Source organism: Pimephales promelas, chromosome 24 (assembly GCF_988280905.1).
Source record: "Pimephales promelas chromosome 24, fPimPro1.hap1.1, whole genome shotgun sequence".
Classification (NCBI taxonomy): Eukaryota; Metazoa; Chordata; class Actinopteri; order Cypriniformes; family Leuciscidae; genus Pimephales; species Pimephales promelas.
In genome coordinates, this window is record NC_142792.1 from 2,156,367 (window position 1) to 2,170,532 (window position 14,166).

Genomic DNA, 14,166 nt, shown 5'->3' on the forward strand with positions numbered 1-14,166 from the left:
ATCGGCCTTAGAAGTGCTGAAATGAATATGCTACAGTACTATAAAAGACAGATTACACAGTTTTACTGTAACATTAGGCAATACACTTACAGTACCCAACATTTACATAATCTATAATTTATAAATATCCATCATATATGTAATCAAGTGAAGGATCAATGAAGACATCCTCTACAATCATTTAGGCAAATTACTGTATAGTTTTTATTTTTCAGATATAATTGTAACATATGTATACTTTCTGTAATCAAATGTAACTAAATGAGAACAAAACATAACATTTAGTGCACACATTACAGTAAATTACTGTAATTTGGATCAAGCCTGTCCTGAGCATTTGGCCGTAGATTCTTGTCCACATCACAATGAATGTTACAGTATATAGTGGCCAATTGTGGTTACCACTATGTGAAATCAATTAGCTATTACGAGTATTCATCAGGTGTGGTTACATGTAATTTAAATATTCATGCAAACACACATTTTATTTCTGTAGTTCTTAAAATCCATATACTGTATATTGCTGAAATGAAAATCTATAGGTTTACCAAATGATTAATTGATTAACCATTAAGATCTGTTGGATTAAATAATAGACAAAAGTATTAAACTGAACAAAAAGAGATGCAAATCAAAAGTTTGATAGCAAGAGCTTTATGAAAGGCAGTTACTGTGAATGAAACAATAATGTAGATGAAACACTTATTTTGTGTTGTGAAAAGGATACTTTGTGATTGTGTGAATTGTACTAACACAGTTGAAAACATGATGAAATGTTTGACAAAAGTGCACTTTTGATGATCTGTTGTGATATTAGCACTAAGAGTTTTGAAAATGTACACCTTACTTGTGAAAATAGTACCAAAGCGAATAAAAAAAACTGTAATAACAATAATAAAATGGAAATGAAAATAATGAAAATGTAAAAAATAAAAAAATCATTCAAAATAATAATGTAAACCATAATAGTATCTCAAAGATATTAAAACAACACTGGTGCACAGTAAACTATTACGAGCACAAGCAGAGAACTGATGTGTGTGTGTGTGTGTGTGTGTGAGAGAGAGACATAGACATGAAGTGTGCAAACGCAGCAATAGTTAGAGTGTTATTGCACAAAAGCTCTCTGTTTCTGTCAGGCTTGTCTAGTGTTCTCACTGCGAGTTTGTTTTTAAGATCAGCCCCGCTGAGAGAACATAAAAATGTGTGCGGTCCATTAGCATTCCCTCAGCGTGACGACGACGAGGCCCGTCCAGACCCGCTCTCGGCCCGAGTGACAGCTAATACGGGCCCGTCTCGTCCCTTCTACCTTTGATTCAAATCTCTCCGGACTGGTTTCATTTCTTAGAGGGTAAATAAATATAAAGAAATAAGTTAGCCTGGGGATTAGCATCTCAAAGCCACGTACGGCTTTATTGTGTTCCTCCAGCCATCCAACAGCACTTCACAATAACGTTACAGGAGGTTATGATAAGTGTTCATGATAAGCGTTTGTGTCCTTATCACACTGAATATAAAGCCTATTTTTCCTTGTGAAATACTTGCGGATTCTTCACGTAGAATAGCCTTCGGCTCTTTTAGGGAATTAATGAGGTTGAAATCTAGATCTTTCAAAACCTGAGCTTCCCATTGTCAGAAGTTATAGCAGATGTCCTGATATGCAGAACAAAATTAATGCATATACATACTGTTAAAAAGTTTTGTTTTTAAAAGACACTGATCCAGTTATTCATCAAGGATGCATTCGATTGATCAAAACGGACATTTATGATGTTACAAACCATTTCATTCACATTTTACATAACAATATAAAACAGTGTGGAATCTGATTATTACATAGCAATATAAACACAGATGGTGTAGTTAACCAGTCAAACACTGACCCTTAGGTTACACCTGTATTGCAGTCGCATTTGGGTACCCTGCCATCCTTTACACGTGATTAGCATAACTTGTGTGCATAATTAACAAATGATTTAGCAGTGATGCACCTGCAGTGTCACGTTGTGTCTGTTATCCGTCTAATGTTTGCTTTGTAAATGCAAATATCACTGCACTAATTGTCAGATATCCTTTCTAGTTGACAGGTCCCGCTAATTGGCAATCAACCTCATGCGACTGTTCTTTTGCAGCTGCATTTGTAATTTCCCATTTAATTACATTGAAGTCAAGAACATCCTTTTGCAATTTTATTATTTCAAGTCAACGCTGCTTGCTTGCTCAGAATGCAATGCAACGTGCAAATGCATGTGAAATAGATGCATTTATTCTACTGAAGATGACCAGTACACCATTACACGACCCAGGACATACACAAATGGATGGGTTTTCACAGCACATCTCGGTCTCCATATCCATGTAAAAGGTGCTCACATGCGGCTCTGAGAGCAGATAAATACTTTAGGTGCCATTTTCACTGATGAAGCATTGGACTGTTCACCTCCATCTGAGGACTGAGGATGAATATGGTGAAAGCAGCGTTACAAGGAAAGAAATGGGGGATAGTTTGGCTGAGTTTTGGGAGACAAAAAATGAATGCATAGGAATTTAACGAAGTACACGATGTGCGAAATCCAAAATCAAAAGAAGAGAGTAATCGTTTTCACTTTTTTCACATTACAGTCATAAAAAGGGTTTAATAAATGCATAAATGCAAACTATATTTATTTTTCTGTATGATTTTGGGATAAGGAATGAGTTTGTGAGATAAGCCGTGGGTGAGGTGTTAGACAAAAATGAAATGCAATGAAAATCAATGCAGGTGGCAAGGGCACTGCTAAAAGCATAGAAAAGGTTGAGTTGGCAAAGGATGAAGTCACTGACATTTCGATCAGACCTGGAAAGGATCCCGAGATACCAACCTTGTTCAGCTTTAACCCTTTGGTACATGTCTTCATGATGCACTAATGTCTAGACTGTGCATTGCTATTCTCTCCTTGCATGTTAACGTTGAATTTTTGCATTTTGTATACTTTGCCTGTTTTGCTCCACGTTTCAAATGAAGCCACACCAGTCAACACAGTGTTTCTTGCTGTGATTCTGTGTTTTCAATCAAATCAGTGAAGTGATCATTTGACCCATCATAAAGCCACTTGTTTTGTAATAAATATGCACTTTTTCAAAGAATTAGTTGAATGAATGATTTAATGACCCACTCATAAAGCTAGTCAATTGTTTTGTAGCTAAATGAATCAGCATTTTTTAATGAATCAGTTGAGTGAATGATTCAGTGAACCAATCTTAAAAATAGTCACTTGTTGTTTTGCTAAATAAGTGCTTTTTAATGAATCGGTTGAGTGAATGATTCAGTGACCCAATCTTAAAGATAGTCACTTTTGGTGCTAAATGAATCAGTGGTTTTGAATGAATCAGTTGAGTGAATGATTCAGTGAACCAATCTTAAAGATGGTCACTTTTGTTGCTAAATGAATCGGTGCTTTTGAATGAATCAGTTGAGTGAATGATTCAGTGACCCAATCTTAAAGATGGTTACTTTTATTTCTAAATGAATCAGTGCTTTTGAATGAATCAGTTGAGTGAAGGATTCAGTGACAACTCGTAAAAATAGTCACTTGTTGTTTTGCTAAATAAGTGCTTTTGAATGAATCAGTTGAGTGAATGATTCAGTGACCCAATTTTAAAGATAGTCACTTTTGGTGCTAAATGAATCAGTGCTTTTGAATGAATCAGTTGAGTGAATGATTCAGTGACCCAATCTTAAAGGTAGTCACTTTTGTTGCTAAATGAATCGGTGCTTTTGAATGAATCAGTTGAGTGAATGATTTAGTGACCCAGTCTTAAAGGTAGTCACTTTTGTTGTTAAATGAATCGGTGCTTTTGAATGAATCAATTGAGTGAATGATTCAGTGACCCAATCTTAAAGATGGTTACTTTTATTGCTAAATTAATTAGTATTTTGAATGAATCAGTTTAGTGAACGATTCAGTGACAACTCGTAAAAATAGTCACTTGTTGTTTTGCTAAATAAGTTCTTTTGAATGAATCAGTTGAGTGAATGATTCAGTGACCCAATCTTAAAGATGGTTACTTACTTTTATTGCTAAATGAATCAGTGCTTTTGAATGAATAAGTTGAGTGAATGATTCAGTGACCCAATCTTAAAGGTAGTCACTTTTGTTGCTAAATGAATCAGTGCTTTTTAATGAATCAGTTGAATGAATGATTCAGTGACCGAATCATAAAGCCAGTCACTATTGTTGCTAAATAAATCTGCACTTTTGAACAACTCAAGAAAGGATTTGAATGAATGATACACCGACTCGCTCATTTTAGTAATATAATATATGTGTTTGTTTGTGTGTGAAATTAAATAAGCCAGTAATTAACTATACACTAACTTGACTGTGTAACAGTTTATAGTCTACATAAGTTTGTGTGTTTGTGTCATACATTACGTTCATATTTAAGGATTGTTTGCTTTCCTGACAGTCAAGGCATAAATATAGTCATGTTCTAGAAGTATTTGCCTTAAGATTTGACATAAAAAAAAGCTTTTTAGTCCATTTTTGCTTTAATTTCCATTATTTGACATTTTCAGGGCCACAAAAACAGCATTAAAATAATAGACACTCAAATACAAGGGACTAGAGACAAGGATATTTTCAGCTACAACCTCCTACATTCACAAAGAGCTTTTGATTTGTTCTGGGAACTGGAGCAGAACATCCTGGACTAAAAACAGGATAGTGCTCATAGTCAGCACACTTACATCGGGAGACGGGGATGGAAAACAAACATGTCGCCTCATATCACTGCTTTACCGTAAAGCGAGACGCTGAGACGTCAGAAGAGTATGATTAGAGTTCACCTGTGTTGTGTGACCAAATACATCTACCACAGCAAAATCTCCACTCTCAAGCATTATCAACTAGCATACAGTAGATAGTGGGAAAATAATATTCCTACAAGGTGTATAAATGAAAACTTGCAGTGAAATCTCTTCAGAAGCAGCTAATGACAGCCATGGGCAGGTTTAGCATCTCCTGATGCCAACAGAGGAAAGATTTTGCCAGTGTGTTTCCTTGGAAACTCCCTGAATAACAACTGCTTCTGGCTGTTTGTTGATGCTCCCAGCTCTTCCAGTCTGATGCATACCAGCGTGTGTTTGTGTTTGAGGTGCGAGGACGCTGCTGTTGAACACATGCATGGCAGTTCTGTATCTCAATGAAGCCAAAAACGTGCCTTGTGCTCAGTTGTTTGCGGTTGACCTCCTAAGCCCCGCCCTTAAAACATTACTAACCAATCAAACCATTGCAGGTGTTTGAAAAAATCCGTAGTTGGTTTTTAACGATAGCTACTGAGAGGTATGAGGTTTTTAATCATCGAAGCTTCATTATTTCAACGTATTTTTTAATAATCGTGTGGAATTCCTGATGAAAACTACACGACCCATGATGCTGTGAATTAATTTCACCAATCAAGGAATCAAAACCAAAAATTTGCGCCAAAAGAACTGCCCACAATTGAGTCTCTTTATGATCTCAAACTACTTCAGTATTTGTGTAAATATACAGATTTTGCAATGTAAAATATATACATTGGGCCCTATTTTAACAATCTTAAACGCAAGTGTCAAGCACGCAAAGTAAGTTTGTGGGCGGGTCTTGGGCGCTAAATGAATCAGTGCTTTAGAATGAATCAGTTGAATTAATGATTCAATGACCCACTCATAAAGATAGTTACTTGTTGTGTTGCTAAATGAATCAGTGCTTTTGAATGAATCAGTTGAGTGAATGATTCAATTACCAAACCACATATATAGTCACTTGTTTCATTGCTAAACGAATTAGTATTTTGAATGAATCAGTTTAGTGAATGATTCAGTGACAACGTGTAAAAATAGTCACTTGTTGTGTTGCTAAATGAATCAGTGTTTTTGAATGAATCAGTTGAATTAATGATTCAATGACCCACTCATAAAGATAGTCACTTGTTGTGTTGCTAAATAAATTAGCACTTTTGAATGAATCAGTTGAGTGAATGATTCAATTACCAAACCATATTTATAGTCACTTAGCAAATTGCCAAATTAATTAGTATTTTGAATGAATCAGTTTAGTGAATGATTTAGTGACAACTCATGAAAATAAACACTTGTTTTTTTGCTAAATAAGCGCTTTTGAATGAATCAGTTTGAATGACCCACTCATAAAGATAGTAACTTGTTTCATTGCTAAATTAATTAGTATTTTGAATGAATCAGTTTAGTGAAGGAATCAGTGACAGCATGTAAAAATAGTCACTTGTTGTGTTGCTAAATAAGTCAGCGCTTTTGTAGTTTCCCTTGGAGAGCAAAAGCTGCAGTATAAACGTTGACTCTTGACACTTTTCCAATTGGCTCTTGAAGACAATGTGAAGAGATGCTATGAAGCTCTGCGGAGACACATAGCTGATTACACGTTGGGAGCCGACTCGCTCAAGTCCCATCATTTTGAGTGCCCAGCGCCGGATGTAGACTAGGACTCAACATTAATACTAGTGTTTCCAAAAGCCATTGATGGCGTCACAAGCTACACTGCAATTAACTCCTGCTAGCGTGTAATCCACATGAAGTAAAGACAGGTTGTGGTTTGCTGTGTTTGCTAAGGCAAGCAACACTACTACTTGTGTTCATACTTAGGGTTAGGGATATGAATAAACCTCTAATGGTAAGTTTGGTTTGTTACTAGCTTTTCTATGCATCAGACTAGGTTAGAGTACACACACACAAACGACTAATTGAATAACTTCAGTACATGAAGCGAGGCGATGTCTTCAAATAACACTCATCAGAATATTTGTGTTTCTGTAAGAGTCAAATCAGTCTCCTTCACTTTTTCTCACACTCGGCTGCCTGATGAGGTTGCCTTGGCAACTGCATCGCATCCGTGAAGTCTCTGGAAGTGCAATCCTGCCCCTGAAAAAAACCCTCAAAGTCAATGGGAAACAGTGATGGCTTCATTTTCTTCCCTAAATTAGAGCATATTGTTGGAGTTTAAGGTGATGAGCATGGGGAGAATTTCCCCTGACACTCGTCTCTCTGATAGATACAAGCCCCGCCCACTGAGACGGCGAGGACCCAATCATCATCTCGCATTTTGTTTGTGGAGATCAAGCCATTTAAGCTGCTTAGATTGGCCATCTGAGCTTTCGCAATCCAGGATCAAGAGGAGAAAATACTGGAACCCAAAGTTTTGATTGAGCTGAAGTGCTCAGAATGTTAAAGTAGAGTCTGATTGTCTATTTGAATCCACTACATGATGCTTATTAAACCACAAACGTTGGTTGCATAGTGAACTCTGTGTCAGTCTCCATTAGAACTTGATTGTTGGCGATATATTGCAGTAGCACCTCAATGCAGTACCTGAGATCCACGGGGAGGAGTCGGATCACGATCCAAGGGGTGGAGATGGGTAGGATTAGGGTTGGGTTTAGGGATTAGGGGGCGGAGTTGGGTAGGTTTAGGCGTATGTAAGGTGGGAGGAGTTGGATCTGGATCCGACTCCTCCCCATGGATTTCATGTTCCGCAGTGAGAACCAACTCATATATATAGAGAGCCTAAGTCCCGCCCCTCCGCTTCCGGCTCATTGGACCTTATTTGGGAAAAAATATGAATGGTAGTCAATGGCGAGAGACAACTTATCTTTTTATTCCGTCTGAACTGTGCCCTCAATTACACGTATGATGTTTGTCAATTTAAAAGATAATTCTGAAAGTCAAAAACGTCACAGAAGAGTAACATTTAGTTTTATGTGAAAATCGCTCAATGAACTACATCTCCCGGGAAGCGAAACGAGATCCGCTGCTCGTGTGTGTGCAGTCTGGTACAAAACACTCGGGTATGACGGCGTAACGTTACGATTATAACGTAAGACTGTAGAAACAATGACAGACAGCCTCAGTAAAGTTAGCTTCATTCATTGAGAGAAAATGTGCGCCTTTGGGGTTTGTAGTCTTTGTAATTACGTATTTTCACAGTCTTATACCTCAACGGTTTTACATCAAACTGCGACTTTCTTTACTTTAAAATGTATCTTTTAAATTGACAAACATCATACGTGTAATTCAGGGCACAATTCAAACGAGATCAAAATATTTGTTGTCTCTCGCCATTGACTACCATTCAATATTTTTCCGAAATAAGGTCCCATGGTGGTCGACCGGAAGGGGAGGGACTTAGTCTCTCTAATGGCGTCTCATTGAGTCTCGGATGCACGAGTGACTCCTTTTAAAGTTGGTGTCTCCATTATTTCACTCCTGACCTCATTCTCCACCCCACCGTGAGAGACTGCACACATGTAGTGCATGCAGAAATGAAATTCTCCTTCTATTTTTAGCCCAAAGCTGCATTCTAGCCGTGTGCTTCATCACCAGCTGTGCTTCAGGTCGACACCATGACACGTATCAAAACACTGCTGGCTGTGTGAACTTCCTGTGGAAGCACTGTTTGATTTGACTTCACATCACTGCGGGGATGAGGCTGGAGAGGAGCATCTTTTGAGATCCCGAAGAGCGTGACAGATGCTTTTTAAAATTCAATTCGGTTTCTTTTCAGAGTTCCGATTCAATAACTGAATAGAAAACAGGATGCTGAATCATGACTTACAAAAGGAATTAAATTCATGTATAAATGTGTGTGTGTGAGTGTGGAATGAGAAATATATTCATATTATACACTCACCTAAAGGATTATTAGGAACACCACACTAATACTGTGTTTAGAGCTGCCCATTCTACGTGGCATTGATTCAACAAGGTGCTAAAAGCATTCTTTAGAAACGTTGGCCCATATTGATAGGATAGCATTTTGCAGTTGATGGAGATTTGTGGGATGCACATCCAGGGCCACCACATCCCAAAGATGCTCTATTGGGTTGAGATCTGGTGACTGTGGCGGCCATTTTAGTACAGTCAACTAATCATTGTCATGTTCAAGAAACCAATTTGAAATGATTGGAGCTTTGTGACATGGTGCGTTATCCTGCTGGAAGTAGCCATCAGAGGATGGGGACATGGTGGATATTAAGAGATGGACATGGTCAGAAACAATGCTCAGGTAGGCCGTGGCATTTAAACGATGCCCAATTGGCACTAAGGGGCCTAAAGTGTGCCAAGAAAACATCCCCCACACCATTACACCACCACCACCAGCCTGCACAGTGGGAACAAGGCATGATGGATCCATGTTCTCATTCTGTTTACACCAAATTCTGAATGTCTCAACAGAAATCGAGACTCATCAGACCAGGCAACATTTTTCCAGTCTTCAACTGTCCAATTTTGGTGAGCTCTTGCAAATTGTCGCCTTGTAGTGGAGATGAGTGGTACCCGGTGGGGTCTTCTGCTGTTGTAGCCCATCCGCCTCAAGGTTGTGTGTGTTGTGTCTTCACAAATGCTTTGCTGCATACCTCGGTTGTACCGAGTGGTTATTTCAGTCAAAGTTGCTCTTCTATCAGCTTGAATCAGTCGGCCCATTCTCCTCTGACCGCATCAACAAGGCATTTTGGCCCACAGGACTGCCGCATACTGGATGTGTTTCCCTTTTCACAACATTCTTTGTAAACCCTAGAAATGGTTGTGCGTGAAAATCCCAGTAACTGAGCAGATACTCAGACACCAACAACCATGCCACGCTCAAAATTGCTTAAATCACCTTTCATTTCCCATTCTGACATTCAGTTTATAAAAATATCTGTTAAAATAAGTTCTGGAGATTTTATGGTTCTGACTGTGTGGCAAAAGTTTCCATCTATTTTGATGTTTCCGTAACTTGTTTTGACTGCTCACGGGGAATAATTATGCATATGTAGTTAAATGTTTTTAGTTGGACTATTGAAATTTGTTCTTTCTGTCCAATTCAGATGTGGCCAAATCAATTCAGATTCACACTTCCAGGCATTTCAAAAGCGTCTCTAGCCACTGTTCCTCAATATGAGCCACATATCATTGAGCCACATGCTAATGCATCTCTAACACTGACTGAGGCCGGCCAGGAACACTCTCGATGCTCATGCATGTCACCAAAAAGATGAAAACAGATGATTATGCGTCGCAGCCATGCAGGGCCTGAGGCCATGATCTAAGTCAACTTTAATCACAGATATTAGAGACACCAGGGGCGCGACCGAACAACACCTAACAAAGTCTATCCGCAGGGCTCTATTTGAAGACGGCAAACCTCATGTAATATACATGAGTGTGTTCTCATTTAGATCCAGCGCTAGCCCATGGGTGAGAGGTTTAGGATGCAGGACTGGTGATTAGGGAGGACAATTGTAAGGAATTGAATGATTCTGGCTCCAATTCCATTGACATTTTTCCAGGGTCCATAGAATGATTCAATAGAAGGGAGGAGTCTTTTTGACCAATTCAATAAAAGATTTGAGTCTTTCTGGCAGATTCATTCATAGATTTGTGATTCTTTTTGACTAATTCGGTAAAAGATTTAAGATACTTTGAATTGAGACTGATTCATAAACACATTTGTGAGTCTTTTGGACTCAACTCGTTAAAAGATTTGTGATTCATTCTGATCGATTCATTTATTGATTTGAAGACATTTTTGACTTATTCAGTGAAGCATTAACACATTTGTGAGTCTTTTTGATTATTTCATTATCTTTTGGTCAGTTCGGTATAAGATCTGTAGGTCTTTTTGACAGATTCATTAGATTTGTGAATTTTAAAAAACTGTTTTTGATGAATTTACTACAACATTTTGAGTCTTTTTGACTCAGACTGGTTCGTTTACACATTTGTGAGTCTTTTTGACTCAACTCGTTAAAGGATTTGTGATTCATTCTGAATCTTATCGATTCATTTATTGATTTGAGAATATTTTTGACTAATTCGGTGAAGCATTAACACAATTGTGAGTCTTTTTGATTATTTCATTATAATTGTTTTTTTTGGTCAGTTCGTTATAAGATCTGTAGGTCTTTTTGACAGATTCATTAGATTTGTGAATTTTTCGACTGATTAATAAGTCTTTTTAAGCAGTTCATTAAAATAACTGTTTTTGATGAATTCACTACAACATTTTGAGTCTTTTTGATTCATTAGACTGATTCATCAACACATTTGTGAGTCTTAACTCTTTAAAAGATTTGTGATTCATTCTGATCGATTCATTATAAGATTTATGAATCTTTTTGACAGATTTACTAAAACGATTGTACGTTTTTTAAATGTCTTTTTAATCAATTCATTGTAAGATTTGTGAGATTTTTATGACTGATTCATTTGATGAATTCATTACAAATAGCATTAAAACATTAGTAAATCTTTTTGACCAAGTTATTAAAGAATTTGTAAGAGTCATTTTTAATCTTGATTCAGACTACAACGTTTGTCACATTTTGTATTTAACAAATATAGTTTTTGCATTATTTAATTTTTCATTATACATTCAATTCAGTTTCTATTGCTGTGGATTTATTCTCTGTAGTGACTTTAGTATGTCGTTCTGTCCACATTCAAGAAACAATTAAAGAAAAGCGAAGGTTATAAAACTCAATATTTTAAAAAACCCTTACAGGTCCATTTAGATGACTAATTTTGTTTGTACTAGTGGTTCATTATGGATATTAACAAGTTAAATTTGTGCCCTACCACCGGAGGCCATTATTATTCTGAAGGTTAAAAGGTTACAGCCAATAGAGCAGCATGTATAATCGCTCGCTTCATTACAATATGATGGAATATGATTATGAAGACGGGCCACTTCTTGTCCTGTCATAACACAAATCAACCCTGACTGCTAATTCTTGTTGGAAAAACTATCACTCCACACTAATTACTTGAGGAGGAAATGATATGATAGGCTTTTTGAGGTGTTAAATTCACGTCTGGATGTTTGGCTCGGATCTCAACGCAGACTCCAAGAGCAAATACCTCGGCCCTCAAGGTGAGAGACCCTCTGCATACCAAATCACTCCGGCTCCTCCTGTCAGGTCCCATTCGGCAGAGCATCCATCTCACCCGGAGATCAGGGTTACAAACGGCATTGTGGGAAATGATATGCCATCATCTTAATGCTCGCGGTGCGTGGCGTCTAATGGAGAGCGTGCACGTGCGCACAACATGGATGTTCACCGGAATCATGTTCCCCTGTTTTGACAGCAACATGACACACACTGACACTGACACTGCGCAGGGGACTCGTGATGGGGATGTTGGATAAATATTTGATATTCATGAGGATCTTTGCATAGGTTCAGAAATTGTCCTCTAAAATGAAACAAATATATCAAGTGTATTGACTTTTTGTTCAGATTTTTTTTTTTTGTACAGTCAAACACTTTCTAGAATAAGAATTGTTTCATTTATATATATATTTATATATACATATATACACTCTTAGAAGAAATGGTTCTATTTAGAACCAGAAATGGTTCCATCCCCCGCTTCATATATGGAACTCCAAAATGGTTCTATATAGAAGCATTTTTGTTTTTGGTAAAAGGTTCTATTGGCCAAGTATGGAACCCCAGGGTTCTATATAGAATGCAGAGGAACCCTTTTTTAAGAGTGTATTGAACCTTTTAGGGGTTCCAAATACGTAGCGCTGATAGAACCTTTTAAGGTTCTAAGTAGAACCTTTTCTTCTAAGAGTGTATGATAATATATATTGTATATATAAATAATCATTGTATTGATATGCTATATATACTGTATATATATAAATACGAATTAAGTATAAAAAAGCAGAATAAATAAATATTGAAATATATATTGAATAGAACAATATACTATATTTCTCAAGAAACCAACAGTAGGAAGTTTATTTTCCCATATCAGAGAAATGGAAGCTGAACATGAGGGTTGATTCTGATGAGGTCAAAGGTCAGGGGCGATGAAGAGCACTTCGTAAGCATCGGCATCAAAACCGGCGGTCGTCAGAGCCACTTTGTGGTGTCTCGTACCACATCTCCGTCTGAGCTCTCATAATCTGTCTCTTTTGTTTAGCAGAGAGAAACTATCCCTGGCGGCGCACAGATAAAGATTATCATTAATCCAGTTTCTCTTAATAAGAGCTTCATACAAAGCAGCTGGTGCATATTAAACCCTGAGCGCCGCAATAAAAGGTAACACACACATTTTTTCACGCATCACATTAACGTGCAAACAAACGGGCACGAAGCCTCATCTACTTGGAAGCAACACATTTTTTCCATTAAACTTAAGAAAGTCCATGTGCAAAGCATGGCTGTCGAACTTTAATATGTTGTTGAAAAGTGTGGTTTGAAGTCGGTGTGAGGAGGAAGGAGATGGGACACATCTGCAAACGTGATGGTCACTCACACTTTATTCAGTCTGAGTTTGATGCAACACCTCTGGAAAACTCATTCAAACCTCCACATGAAACAACGGCGTTCACAGATGCTTTTGCTTTTTTTTCGCCTACATTGCAGAAAAGACGAAGCATCAGTAACGGCACGACACCGGTCAAAGAAACTCAAAAGCTACACGCTAGACTCCTGAAGTGTGTTTCTCTCAGCATTATACGAGTCGTCATGCAGAGAAGGACACAGAGTGCTCAAACACAAAGACATGCATTAGCATCCTTCATAATTCAGCCGCTCATGCATATTTACATTAATAAATGGATGGCAGACTAATGCACTTTATGAGATAAATTAATTCTGTTGATTAATTAATGTTGTGGTTGGAGACTAAATGTTTCGCTCAAACTACATGTTTACTTTTTTTTTTGTTTGCATAAGCAAAATTTACCGTCGTTTGCTGATGTTTAAAGTTCAGTAATAAGAAAAAATGTCATTCAAATGGATAAGTCATATCCAAAAAAAATAAATATTTGTTCTTTTGCACTTTCTATTCATCAAAGAATCCTGAAAATAAATGCATCAGTTTCTACACATATATTAGGCTGATGGATCATGTGACACTGAAGACTGCAGTAATGAAAATACAGCTTTGATCACAGGAATAAATTACACTTTACTATATATTCACTTAGCAAACAGTTATTTGAAATGTTAATAATATTGCACAATTTTTACTGTTATAAATTCAGCTGGACTATATTATTTGTATTATTATAAATGTGAATTAATTAAAACAATTTATATTTGTTTTGTATTAAATAAATAATCGAATATTATTATAAAATTAAAATAAATGTTAATAAAACACTTATTTAAGGG